The 14,065-nt window shown below is 38.2% G+C and overlaps 1 protein-coding gene across 1 annotated transcript in view; it reads left to right on the top strand.

Annotated features, from left to right (window-relative positions):
• The first annotated feature begins 6,225 nt into the window (after positions 1–6,225).
• LOC121376812 overlaps positions 6,226–14,065 on the top strand; it is a 41,319-nt gene continuing 33,479 nt past the window's right edge. The window contains exon 1 of the mRNA XM_041504585.1: positions 6,226–6,249. The gene's annotated coding sequence lies outside the window, so the exon portion shown is untranslated. The remainder of the gene's footprint in view (positions 6,250–14,065) is intronic.

Genomic DNA, 14,065 nt, shown 5'->3' on the forward strand with positions numbered 1-14,065 from the left:
CTTATTGCAGAGTGTACCGTGCAAATGGCTAACTGTAGCTATATTAACTATTTAATATAATGTTTCTTTATGTACACATGAAAACAAACCCAAAACCACTGTATATTTCCATCAATTTTATCATCTAACCTGGAGGAACAGTTACAGTTTAACATTTCCCCACACAATCGATTATTGATTTTTACAATCGATCATCGCATCGGTAGAGCCAATCCGATCAATTTTCGATTATAATCAATCACTGAAACATCACTACTAGCTATCTATCTATCTATCTATCTATCGGCATATATGTCTAGCTATCTATCTATCTATCTATCTATCTATCTATCTATCGGCATATATGTCTATCTATCTATCTATCTATCTATCGGCATATATGTCTATCTATCTATCTATCTATCTATCGGCATATATGTCTATCTATCTATCTATTTATCTATCGGCATATATGTCTATCTATCTATCTATCTATCTATCTATCGGCATATATGTCTATCTATCTATCTATCTATCTATCTATCGGCATATATGTCTATCTATCTATCTATCTATCTATCTATCTATCTATCGGCATATATGTCTATCTATCTATCTATCTATCTATCTATCTATCGGCATATATGTCTATCTATCTATCTATCTATCGGCATATATGTCTATCTATCTATCTATCTATCTATCTATCTATCGGCATATATGTCTATCTATCTATCTATCTATCTATCTATCGGCATATATGTCTATCTATCTATCTATCTATCTATCTATCTATCTATCGGCATATATGTATATCTATCTATCTATCTATCTATCGGCATATATGTCTATCTATATCTATCTATCGGCATATATGTCTATCTATCTATCTATATATATATATATATATATATATATATATATATATATATATATATATATATATATATATACAAATGTATATATATATATATATTTGTATATATACTAGTATTAAATGATGAATAATGTTGTAATTTATATATGATTCACAATTAAATAAAAGGCATACAAAGAGACTGTCCTGGGTTGTGTGTAACTGTTACGATCGTTTAATGAATACAATTACATATTAAATATGTTCTAGTGTTTAGAATATCTGCCTATGTATATCCGATGTCTATATAATATCGTTGTAATCCCTGTAATAGTGCAAATGTCCTTGCATTTCCTAATATATATGTTTCTTAGGCCTACGTATAACACTACTGGGAGGTAAAATCCATTTTGGCTACTACAAACATTAGATCACCCAGCAACACAATGAATATAAAGACGTTGAAATTGTAAACAAGTGTGATGGAATCATTTCGATTCCATCTAGAATTTGTATTACAATTTTTACGCGATACTGACTTTTACTCTAAATTTTTATTTTATCTATCTGTGATATTTTTTTGCACAGTTCTTTACACTGTGTTTTAATTTAACTGTTGAATTTTGTATTGATGTTGATCATCACTTACTGTTTGCATTTACCACAGTCTGACATACAATAGCCGATGTATTTGTAGTGCTGGGGTGTCGTTAAACATTCATTCATTCATTCATTCATTCATTTTTGTAAACAAGGCAATACGTTTAATATGTAATTTTAATAGATGAAAATGCTCTGTTAGACAAAAGCATATTACAATGGCTACAAATGGCAGAATCTTTAATTAAATAGCCAGAATATTTATTATAGAAGTCATCAAACAAAATGATGTTGTACAGTGTATTAACAATGTAACAAATATAATAAATACCTCGTGACTGGTAATTGACTGTTATAGGAGATAAAACGAGCTTCCATTTCTTATCATGTATGTCTTGACTGAAACAATTTAAACAAAATTCGAGATTTAGCAAGTATCAATGAACATTATTTCACGAGGAGGATAAACGTGGTTCGAATTGGTAGCCAGTTTAATATCTTATGTATTACCTATTATCGATTAAAAAATTTATATTTGAAAACAAAAACAAAAAAACACCCCGACAATCGGTGATTTCTAGTAGTTATAATACACCAGTCATGGATATAAACACTATAAACCATCACCCTTAAAATAAATTAGAAAACAAATGTGGGATTAAGCTGTTTGTTTAAGACATAACGTTTAACGAAAACCTGTATAGGCCTTTGTGTTTAATAGGACCTTGCACCAGTTAAAGGCTTGGTTCAGGGGTCAAAACCCATCCAGCTGAAGTGAATTTTATGTTTTGGCATATATTTTGCGGCTGATCATGACATCCTGCATAAATTCCTGCACAAGTGCCTGGTTCAAATTAAGTTACACGAGTCCTATCACATTTATACCTGCTAGAAATGGTATAGTATAACTGATCCATTAAAGGACTTATGTGGACTTCTAACTTTTTCACCCGGTGAGATATTATTTGATATACTTCTACATTATACTAGTAAAATATCATTTGATACGTAAGAGTCGTTAGCACAGAAATCTACGAGTACTCATTGGGGTCATTAATTCCATTAAAAACAATTTCTTATGACTGAAAAAACCCACAACTACTATCTCCAAAAGCTTCGTGTTTTTTCCAGCCTGCGTTTACAAACTTCAAAGACTTGAATCAATCGTTGCCAGTGTAAAGGTTAAATCGGGTAGGATCATCCTGTAATCCGGTCTGAGGTCTTCGATCGTTGCCAGTAATCAAATTCAAGCGGGCAGTGGCGACAACGTGACCGAGCTCTAAATCACAGGGATTGAATTACGGATCATCCTGTCACCACCGGTCGGTCCAACAATGAGTGGTGTAGGTAATTAAATACGTAAATCGGCAGGTAATCAAATTCAAGCGAAGTGCACGGGGATGGCGGTCGATGCACGAAATTAGCCGAGCTCTATATATTTAGCACAGGGATTGAATTACGGGGCAATGACGTCACCACCGGTGCTGAAGCTGAACCAACAATCTCTGGCAGTGGTGTATAGCAGGATCCGTTTATACGAGTGCAGAAATTAACAGGTCTATAAGAAATACAAATCTCGAAAAATGCATGCTTGGTGTGATTTGTCCAGGTGAAAGTGTATATGGTTGGATCAAGATCTCTCAGAATGTGTTGAGTGCGTCGTTAAATAAAATATGTTCCTTCTTTCTTATTCTTAAGGGTGTGTGCAGGAGGTTTTCACAGAAGTAGAACCCCTATACCAAGCAAACTTTCTTTTCATATTAATAATGTTATATTTATATTATGGTGCATGACCAGAACCACCACTCCCCCCTCCCCTACAATATTTGCTTGACAGTGTCTAGAGCTCCCCGGCCGGCACAGTTTCTGCACATGTGCCATTAAACTCAATACTATACGTGTGTATATTATGTTTAAACATTATATGCATATTTGTGTATTTGATTGATTTACACACAAACATCCGCACCACGTTATTCGGCAATGGTCGATTATCTCCGTAACTTTTTTTCCGGACGCGTGATCATCGATTAAGTCTAATGCGCATTAACTTGCGCGAATATTACCCAATGTGTGAGTCCGTCTGTCAACGAGACGAATCAGGTTATTCTTTGAAATTCATGGATGCATCCCTCGATTCATATTGTTTTTCCTCTCTCTCGGGTTTCACACCTGTGTGTTACCTGTATCCTCATGATTATTACTTCCGCTGGTCTCCTGGAGTGCACGGATGGCGAACAGGTGCAGTGAATGAATGGAAGGGCTGTGTCTCATATTGATCAGGAAAATGTTTAAAATATTACATTTTAATTTCCTCCTGTTTTTTTTGTTTTTTGTTTTTTGTTTTTTGTTTTGTTGTTTTTTTGTTTTTTGTTTTTTTTATAATTGCCAAAAATTATCCAAAAATGCTAGAAATGAAGAAATCACAGGAAAATGGAGGTTTGTTTTGGGAGGGGCGTTTTGAAGGAATATGTCTTCAAATGTTTTCGGTGCTCGTTTGATGCGCGGTCGGTTTGGGATCGACCCCCGTCGGGGGGCCCATTACGCTGTTTCTTGTTCTAGCCAGTGCACCACGACTGGTATATCAAAGGCCGTGGTATGTGCTATCCTGTCTGTGGGATGGTGCATATAAAAGATCCTTTGCTACTATTGAAAAAAAATGTAGCGGGTTTCTTCTCTATGATTGTGTCAAAATGACCATATGTTTGACATCCAATAGGCGATGATTAATAAATCAATGTGTCGTTAAAGAAAACTAACTTTTTGTCAAGTGTCTTCGTGTCTCAACCAGACAAGAGCAACGTGAGAAAATAGTTTATGCCAGTTCGTGTTACAAAATAAATATGCAGCCTCAAGGTGTTCTTTTTTCTTTCTTTCTTTTCTTTCTTTCTTTTCTTTCTTTCTTTTTTTTTAACGTTTTTTGTTGTTGTTGGGGTTTTTGTGTTTTTTTGTTATTGTTATTTTTCTTTCTTTCATATTAAAGTTTATTTATCGCTTATATTCAACTAAGTTTCAAACACGCTGTCCTGGGCACAGAATTCAGTTAATAGTGCAGTTTGTCCCGGAATCGGAGTACTAATCTTATATTTTCCCAAAGACCCGTTAAAACTCACTCTCATGATCCCAATCAAATACCTATCATGCATTGTCCAAAATGTTATATCGTAGTTACAAGTGCAATATTTCGCTATTGTTACATTTATTTGTGATAATTAACTACAAAATAACCGATCTTGCAGATACCTTTGCATAGATAATCGGTAGGTCCAAAACAGTACAGCGACGGAGACATCTCACTGCTGGTAATAACTCGGCGACTTGAGCGGACTTTCGACGAATAAAACGCTGATTTCGCCGGCTAGATTACGGACTGAGCTGCATATCCAATACGGTTATCTCTCTTCTAGTCTGATTCCAAAAGATGTTATCACAAAGACACTAGGTTGTGCAGTCATAAATATCTATGTCGGTGCTTAAGGAGAGCCGATCTTTGACGACGCTATGGGAAGGGACGTAGCCCAGTGGTAAAGCGTTCACTTGATGTGCGGTCGGTCTAGGATCGATCCCCGTCGATGGGCCCATTGGGCCATTTCTCGTTCCAGCCAATGCACCACGACTGGTATATCAAAGGCCGTGGTATATGCTATCCTGTGGGATAGTGCATATAAAATACCCCTTGCTACTTATGAATTTTTTTTAGTGGGTTTCCTCTCTAAGACTATATGACATAATTACCAAATGTCTGACATACAATAGCCGATGACGGGGTGGGACAGCCCAGTGGTAAAGCGCTCGCTCGATGCGTGTTCGGTCTGGGATCGATCCCAGTCTGTGGGTCCATTCGGCAATTTCTCGTTCCAGCCAGTGCACCACAACTGGCATATCAAAGGCTGTGGTATGTACTACCCTGTCTGTGGTATGGTGCATATAAAAGTTCCCTTGCTGCTACTCGAAAAAGAGTAGCCCATGAAGTGGCGACAGCGGGTTTCCTATCTCAATATCTGTGTGGTCCTTAGCCATATGTCTGACGCCATATAACCGAAAATAAAATATGTTGAGTGCGTCGTTAAATAAAACATTTCCTTCCTTCCAATAGCCGATGGGTAATAAATCAATGTGCTCTAGTGTTGTCGTTACAGAAGACATTTGGTAATTCTGACACGTAGTCATCAAAGGAAACCCGCTACATTTTTCCTAATACAGCAAGGGATCTTTTATATGCACTTTCCCACAGACAGGAAAGCACATACCACGGCCTTTGTCCTGTTGTGATGCACTGGTTGGAACGAGAAAAAAACAGTCAGTTGAATGAATCCGAGCCCGCAGCTGATTGAGCTAAATCCCGCTCTAACAGACACACGAATGTATGTTTGTAGTGCCGTGTACTGTAACCGTGCTTTAGGTTTTCAGCAATGCCCAGTCCGGTTTTTTGACCCCAACATTTTGTAAGTACGCCATGTCTTAAGCCCAATATTAAAACAGCAATACCGCTTATGTTGATCGTTATTCAGCAAATATGTCTGCTCTGCGTAAAACAGTCCTAAGTTATTGAAATTCTGCACCTGAACATCATTTGTTCTGATTTCGTAAAAACGCGTCAGACATACGGACAATATACAGCTAGCCGGTTCATTAAATTTGTTCTGGACAAAAAGCATATATAAAAATCAATACGCACGTACACACGTGTCGTGTTAAGTAAAGCTGTTCTTTATACGAAACTGTTGATAATAAACATGGAAGGTAAGCATCAGTGACAAGTTATGTCCCTTTGCATGTCATTCCGAATCGATCAGGAGTTGTTTCGTATACCGGTAATATGTTTTGAATTTTATACATCAGTTGTTTGGTTGCAGTGATCAGGTACAAGTCGCGTATTTGTGTTAGTGATCATAATCCTGTGTACGTGCGGGATTGGCCCAGTCGGCAGAGCGCTCGCTTTAAGTGCTCAGGTCCTAGTATCGAACCTCCTCGGCGAAGTAATTGTTTTCCTCGTCCTAACCTTTGCTTCACGACTGGTGTATCAGAGGCCCTGGTATGTGCTGACCTGTCTGTGGGAACATGCATATAAAATATTCCTTGCAGCTAAAGGAAAAATGTCGAGGTGTCCTCTTAAGACTTCGTGTCAGAATTACCAAATGTTTGCTATCCACTAGCCGATGATTCATTAATCAGTGTGCTCTAGTGGTGTCGTTAAACAAAACAAACTTTAACTTTCAATAGCTGATGATTAATTAATCAATGTGTTCTAGTGGTGTCGTTAAACAAAACAATATTTTAATTGTAATCCAGACTTCGCCGTGCTAGGTTCACTTAACCGGCCAGGAAGGCGCGTGTGCAGGAATTTCAGCAGGGGGTCTAGCCTGTGGCGACCGAAGTTCATAACTCCATAGGAAACCATATTGAGAAAAAAGATAATTTTCTTGAGCATGGAGAAGTTTCGACCCCCGAAACCCTCCTCTTGCACACCCGCCTGCAAGGTTTGGTAATCCTGGATGTATACAAAAGACCCTGAGTTGTATTGCGAGTGCTAGTACTTGGATTCTGTCTGTCTGTCTGTCTGTCTGTCTCTCTCTCTGTCTGTCTGTCTGTCTCCCTATGTGTGTGTTTTTCTCCGTGTCTCTCGCTCTCTCTCTCTCTCTCTCTCTGTTTTTTCTCCGTGTCTGTCTCTGTCTGTCTGTCTCTCTGTGTCTCTCTCTCTCTCTCCCTATGTGTGTGTTTTTTCTCCGTGTCTGTCTCTGTCTCTCTCTCTTTCTCTCTTCTCTCTCTCTCTCTCTCTCTCTCTCTCTCTCTCTCTCTCTCTCTCTCTCTCTCTCTCTCTCTGTCTATCTCCCTATGTGTGTGTGGGGTTTTCTCCGTGTCTGGCTCTCTCTCTCTCTCTCTCTCTCTCTCTCTCTCTCTCTGTCTCTCTCTCTCTTTCTGTCTATCTCCCTATGTGTGTGTGGGTTTTTCTCCGTGTATGTGTCTGTCTGTGTGTGTGTGTGTGTGTCTCTCTCTCTCTCTCTCTCTCTCTCTCTCTCTCTCTCTCTCTCTCGCCCTATGTGTGTGTGGGGTTTTTCTCCGTGTATGTCTCTCTGTCTCTCTGTCTCTCTCTCTCTCTCTCTCTCTCTCTCTCTCTCCCTATGTGTGTGGGTTTTTTCTCCGTGTCTGTCTCTGTCTGTCTGTCTGTCTGTCTGTGTGTGTGTGTGGTGTCTCTCTCTCTCTCTCTCTCTCTCTCTCTCTCTCTCTCTCTCTCTCTCTCTCTCTCTCTCTCTCTCTCAAAGCATGAACAAAGTGTTTGAGGAGACAGTGAAGTGAGAGAGGAAGAGAGTGAATAAATAAGAGAGAAAGAAAGAAAGAAATGTTTTATTTAACGACTCACTCAACACATTTTATTTACGGTTATATGGCGTCAGACATATAGTTAAGGACCACACAGATTTTGAGAGGAAAACCGCTGTCGCCACTACATGGGCTACTCTTTCCGATTAGCAGCAAGGGATCTTTTATGTGCGCCTCCCCCCCCCCCCCCCCCCCCCACACACACACTTGTTGGCACCTTCCTACGCCCGTGGGGATGTGATGTTCAATCAAAAATAAAAGCTGAAATATTTTATAAACTCAAAACTACATCAAACTCGAATATTGATAATGTTTAGATGATAGCAGGGGAGTGAGAGAGGGCATAGCTGTCAACCCGTAAATGTTCCCAGGCGTGAGATTCACCCTAAAGCTGGGGACTAGGGGCTGCAGGTGCCTGATCAAATCCAAGGCAACGTCGTTGTAGGTGGTCGCTTGTAGGTCAAGGTCCGTCAACCACCACCATCACCGTGAAACGATTGTTTTACTATTTACTAGATATATTTTAAAGCCTCTGGTCGCAATAGTTTTCACAAATGACATTTATGTTATGTTTTCCTGATCAACTTTTTTTAATATAGATATATTGTTATAGTCCGTCCCATCCTCCAGTAGAACTGTTTGTTTTGTTTTGTTGTTTTTTAAATAATTTCGGTTTGGATTAAAGTAGAAAGAAAAGTAAAAGAGTTTTGGAAATATAAAAAACGACCATTGTTGTGGGCAATTAAAAACAATATTGGGCCCCTTCTATTATAAATTCCTAGATCCGCGTCGGTTACGGACGGCTTACTCCCATTTGGTCGAACTGCTAAAACAACAATAGATATGGTTCAGTGGTCTTACTGACATGCATGTTGTTACCTCAGTCATTATAATGAACTGTTCCAGATTATTTGGAAACCGATTATTATTGTATAGATGGTATAGATATCGCTTAACGCATAAAGTATGCAAATGTGACAAATATCGAAATAATCCATGTAGTGAATGTCTGTAAATAATTAAAAAAGAAGGTCTCCATCTAAAAATGTTAAAACATTCACAATATCACAATCACTGCAACTTCATGTGGTTGTCATGTTCATTACATACACAGATAATCAGGTAGTGGTTATATAACAGACGAGTACTTATTTTTCGACCAAGTGGCATTTCGACCAATTGGGAATTCGACCAAATGAGACGACACCGTTACGGACACGACGTTTCGCTTTATTATTTTTCTTGTGTAAAAATGTTTAAGGACGTGAGATTTAACATCTTAAATCATGGTTAAGACGCACTCAGCACATTTTGTTTACGGTTATATGGCGTCGGAACAGGTTGGGGTGTTAACCTTCAAATTACGACACACGGGCGTATGCAGGATTTTTCTAGAGAGGGTTGCAACCCGAGACACATCAGGGACGGAGTGCAACGCTCAAAAAGGCCGCCTACCATGTTGAAAAATACACAGACATGTATTATATTATATGTGATAATCATACACAGTTAAATCAAGCTCAATAAATACTAATAAATCCTCACTAACTACTAATAAAAACATTGTAGTCATCTGCTAAACACTCGGTTTTTTTTTTTAGCACTTTGCTTTTCGGAGAGAGAGTGCGAAACCCCAGCACCCCACTTTTGGATCCGCACCTGAATCTACAAGAGTACATTGATCGTCAAACACTTGATAATTTTGAAATATAGTTTTATAGAGAAAACCCGCTACATGTAACCATCAGTAGCAAAAAGTTTGTTTTGTTTAACGACACCACTAGAGCACATTGATTTATTAATCATCGGCTGTTCAATGTCAAACGATTGATAATTTTGACATGATTATATAGTCTTAGAGAGGAAACCCGCTACATTTCTTACATTAGTGTTTAACCCTAACCCTGTCGGTTACGCAAATGCAACTTGACATTCACGCACAAACCAATCAATAATTCCTCGATCTCAGTCAGCCCCACAAATGTCTACCTGCTCCCGCCGTGCCTGCTACTTCATGTGAAACACTCTCAGGCACGGCGGAGCAGAGGACACGGGGGAGGGGGGGGGGACAGCAATCCTAATCAAAAATATTATTGGTAGTAACCCTCAAGGCAGAGATGAATTTCACTTGTAGAATACAGGACATCTAGTTTTCAAGATTTTACGGGGTAGCCTACCCACGAAAAACTTTGCCGTGCGCCGTCAATCTCAGTCACCCACACCCCACACCCCATGTCTATTTGATTCCGCCGTGCCCGATTCTTCATATAAATACTAAATGTTAGTAAATAACAGGTGGCATTTGAGTGTCGAATAAAATATATCACTTGTTTTATGTATATAATCCTTGAGCGATATAAAGATATCCATGCACTTAGTTTATTGTTCAGTATAACAGCATTCCGACAGTACAGCTAAACCAATACTTTCATTTCAAGTTATTTTCGTGCTTATATCCAATTAAGGTTCAAGCATGCTGCCTAGGCACACACCTCAGCTATCTGGGCTGTCTGTCCAGGACACTGGGTTAGTTGTTAGTGAGAGAGAAGAGGGTGTAGTGGTCTTACACCTACCCACCGAGTCGTTATAAACTCGCTTTGGGTTGAGGCCGGTATCGGGCTACGGAACCTGTACCCACCAGCATGTAGTCTGGTGGCTTAACCACTGCGTCACCGAGGCCGGTTAAACCCAATACATTTTTCTTACTCGACCAAAAGTTCGTATCTACGTTCGAAGGGTATAAATCCGTCAAACATGGATAATTTCCATGTTTGACAGAGTTGCGGCCCTTGAATATATTCCCATAATTCGAACTTCATCTGACAATAACTGTTAAAAATAGGTATATCTCCTTCAAAGTCAAACTGTGTACTTGATAAAGCTGTATACAAAATTTCAGCTTAGTATCTTAAGCAAATGCGAAAAGAACAGTCTGGAAAACTATATGTGAAACAAAAAGACGATAGACGGATGGGTTGGACAGGAGGAAATGTTTTATTTAATGACGCACTCAACACAATTTATTTACGGTTATGTGGCGCGAGACATATGGTTAAGGACCGCACAGATATTAGGAGAGGAAACCCGCTGTCGCCACTTCATGGGCTACTCCTTTCGATTAGCAGCAAGTAATCTTTTATATGCACCATCCCAGACAGGATAGCACATACCACGGCCTTTGATATACTAGTCGTGGTGCACTGGATGGAACAAAAAATAGCCTAATTGGCCCACCGACTGGGATCGATGAGCAGGAAAGAGACAAAACTTAGTGCCTTCCAGTAGGACGGCAGCAAAAAGATAACCGATATTAACAATTTAACAGTAGCCTACCCTTAATATTAATTTCCGTACTAAAACTATCGTACTCCCAAGGGAAGAACTGCATTGCATTTGGTTTTACTTGATAGTAAAAACTGCAAGACAGCAATTAAAGCCACTGATCCTACCTTCAGATGTACGTACAAAACGTATTGAAAAAATACACTGATAAGCAGACGCACAGAGAGAATTTGCCAATTTAGTAACAAGCATTTTTGAGAGTACTGCTAAATACACATCCCCTACCTGACCCAACAATTTTTTGTATCTCCTAAATTCGAGGGCCAAACATCTGTGAAAAGTGGGTAAATCACCATGAAAGTTAAACTCGATCAGTAACAGTACACGGATAAAGCTATATACAAAATTTTACCTCAATATTTTCTGGTATTGCAAAACAAATTTTCATATCACTTAAGTTCCAAGGCCATAACTGTCACAAATGGGTAAATTGCCATAAAAGTTAAACATGATCTGTAATAGTACATGATAAAGCTATACACAGCTCAGTATCAAGCCTTCTGCAAAAAAATCCACAAAACATGTGGGACAGACAGACAGACAGACAGGATGGAGATGAAACGTATAGTCCGCTCCGGTTGGACCGGTAGGGGACTAATAAAAACGATGTTTATGTGGGACTTAATTGTGAAAATATAGAAGCAGAAAATATTGCATACTATCTATAAAAATCCCAGTAGTGAGTGGCTTTAATCAGAATGTCACTTTATAGGCATTGGAAGATGAAAGCAACTAGGGGGCCAGTTACATATTGATTTTCAACTGGAATGTTAATGCATCATCTTCAGTTGGGGGGCCAGTGTCCCCATGCCCTCATCTTTGATTGCGTCCGACGCTTATGAATAACTCCTGATTCATATACACTGTTAAACAGTAACACCCTTGAAATTTAGAACATCTTGTCACGGTAATTTATTGCAATTAATAACAAAGAAAATATACTTAATAACGATAAAAATGTCACTGCAAATATTAATTTTAGAAGAGCTTTTTGCGATTTCACTGCCGACTGCAGATGTGAAATTCGAGGGTTACTGTTAATGGTATTACATACAGCCAAGCCACACTACTACATAAAACCAGCTTGGTTAAATCTGCTACAAAAACCAATGAAAAGAAATGCAAACAATAATGATAGGAAACATATTTATTTTAAGAAACAAACTTGTACATCACAAGAAACACACTTGTAACACAAGCAATAGAATGATGGAAATTTGAAGAATGTCCAAAATTGGTCAGACTGAGACAACACAAATTGTTATCTGAAATACTTTGGAAGGTTACATGCTGTGGTTATTCAATACTGAATTAAATAATTTTTATAAAATATCAGGGTTTCTAGAATATTCTAAAAATCTACTAGCCATTGGACCAGTTATTTTCAAAATTCACTAGACATTGGTGTCCATTAGCCTATTTCTGTAATTACATTTAAAGTAAAAGACCGCCCTCAGTGGTGCCGTGGTTAAGCCATCAGACTTAAGGCTGGTAGGTACAGAGTTCGCGGCCCGGTACCGGCTCCCACCCAGGCCGAGTGTTAACAACTCAATGGGTAGGTGTAAGACCACTACACCCTTTTCTTTCTCACTAACCACTAACAACCAAACCACTGTCCTGGGCAGACAGCCCAGATAGCCAAGGTGTGTGCCTGGACAGCATGTTTGAACCGTTATTGGATATAAGCACGAAACTTAAGTTGAAATGAAATAAAATAAAAGCAAATCTCAAAACTCTTAATGATCACTATGATAAATGACATTTAATATATAACACTTACATGTAAGCAGGTCAATACATTGTTTAGGTAAGTTGTATTAGAAGATATTAACATTATCAGCAATGAAAATTGATTTAATGGAATGCAACCTGACTGGTGACCAATTGCATTAAGCCTACAGTGAACTGCCTCTAGTAATGAAACCATGGGTACCAATGTCAACAAAATGGCTTGACTTTTTTTTTTTACAAAGAATAGTTATTGTTCGTCAGTCCCACACAGATTAATTTCAAAGAATGAATTTATTGAAGATCAGGCTGTGAATTTAGCATGATTCCTTGCTTCCATGAATCCCAGATGTTGCATTGGAAATATAATATTACGAGATGGAATCCCAAAATATCTCGACTACTTGTTTTTTTAACAATTCTGGCAAAATACAAAAAATAAAATCCACAAATTCAATGCCCAATGATAATTAGAATTCGCATAAAAATTTAGTAAACAAAAATTGTTGTTGTGGTTTTGCGACTATACTTTTTAACACTAGTCATCGGGCATGGTCAATTTTACTATGTCGAGGGTTAAAAAAAAAGACTAGTCAAGATGTTGGACTACCATAATTTAAAAACCCTGCTGGTTGAAATAGATCGGCTGTACTTGTATATGCATGAAGTTATAATTCTTTGAATCATGAAACATTGTTGTTTGTCAAATCCACTTGACAAGATTTGTAAAAAAAACAAAGATAAAACCCATGGTCATAGCTAGGAATTTTTGTTTTGGGGGGATGGGGAACTGAGTAGTTAATAGTCTAAAACTCCTTAAACAGTTAAGATTAATTTTTTATATGTAATTTTTTCTGGACTTTTTTTTTTTTTGAGGGGGGGAGGGCAACTGTCCCTAGTTTTTAAACACTAAGGCATATTTTTTACTAGTAAAACCATTTTTGATAACTGAAATCATACTTTACTTAGATTTTATTGTTTAGTTTATCCATTTCCGTACATTCAAAGTGGCCATCCTGGTGCTTTTAACATCACAAAATGCATTTCTCATATTTTTAAAAACGCACGTGCGTCTGAGAGATAACAGTTATGGAGTCGAGTTTTAGAGGGTATTTCACCATTTCAAAGTTACAGACTCGTGTTTCACTCAATTGTAAATTTATCCAAATGAGTTACAGGTTTGCAGATTACCTAAACTTGGTGTTACTTTTCATGGGCTGAAACTAGAGTCAGTCCCTT

Source organism: Gigantopelta aegis, chromosome 7 (genome assembly GCF_016097555.1).
Source record: "Gigantopelta aegis isolate Gae_Host chromosome 7, Gae_host_genome, whole genome shotgun sequence".
Classification (NCBI taxonomy): domain Eukaryota; kingdom Metazoa; phylum Mollusca; class Gastropoda; order Neomphalida; family Peltospiridae; genus Gigantopelta; species Gigantopelta aegis.